Raw genomic sequence first — 1,101 nt, 5'->3', positions numbered from 1 at the left:
AAAGCCACACAGCAATATATATATATATATATATATATATATATATATATATATAGAGAGAGAGAGAGAGAGAGAGAGAGAGAGAGAGAGAGAGAGAGAGAGTGAGGCTACTATGCTATCGGAAGTATGGAGCCTTCCATGCTTCCAACTCGTTTTCAATGTTTCGACTTTCGAATCGTCGATCGGCTCCGTTAAACTTGATCTAGAGTATTTGGAGTACCTAGAAAATAAATTTTATTATTTTTCGATATCATTTGCTAGTGATCGAATGGGCTCAAAATCAACAAATTTCAATGGCCGTAATGAGCCGTTTGGCAATTAACGGTGTAGAAAATATCCAAATCACGTGCAAATTTTGATAGAAAATTCTTTATACTATATAAAACAAGATCAATATCTTTGATTTAAAATTTTAATATCATATTATTACATTTTGTAAGATTTTATTTTCAGGCCCGTTAATTTTGAGCCCCTTTGTTCACTAGGCAAATGATATCGTAAAATCATAAAAAAGTTATTTCTAGGTACATTCAAATACCCTCTGAGATCAGTTTAACGGAGGGATCCGATTGAAGTCGCACATCGAAACGAACTAGAAGCACGGAAGGCTCAGTGCTTGCACGATGTGCACTGAGTAAGCCTCACTATAATAATAATTAGGGTCGCTGCTAACTATCGCTATTATAGGTTGGAACCTTGTCCTATAAGTTGATTTGAATGATCGAACTCAAAATTGATTAATCGCAGCGGTTGAAGTTGATCTACAACAATTAGAAAGGTTTAGAAACCAAAATTTTGTATTATTTTAGAATATTATTCATTATCTCTAAGAGTTTGAAAAATGAACAGTCATAAATGAATTCACCTTTTTAAAATAGAGGTTAGTTAGACTTCTCAGTTCGTAATCAGAGTTATCAAATTATCTAAAATAAGTATAATGAAGAATTTTCTATCAAAAATTCAGCAATTTGGATTAGGCTCTACAGCGTTAAACAAGCAAACGCTCATATAGGCCCGCAAAAATTATCGATTTTACGAGCACTTGATCACTCGTTGATGTAAATCCATTATCAAAAATTTTGGAATTTAGTTTCTAACTAT

The sequence above is a fragment of the Ananas comosus genome, linkage group 19, assembly GCF_001540865.1.
Source record: "Ananas comosus cultivar F153 linkage group 19, ASM154086v1, whole genome shotgun sequence".
Classification (NCBI taxonomy): Eukaryota; Viridiplantae; Streptophyta; class Magnoliopsida; order Poales; family Bromeliaceae; genus Ananas; species Ananas comosus.
Note: the sequence above shows the minus strand (reverse complement) of the source record.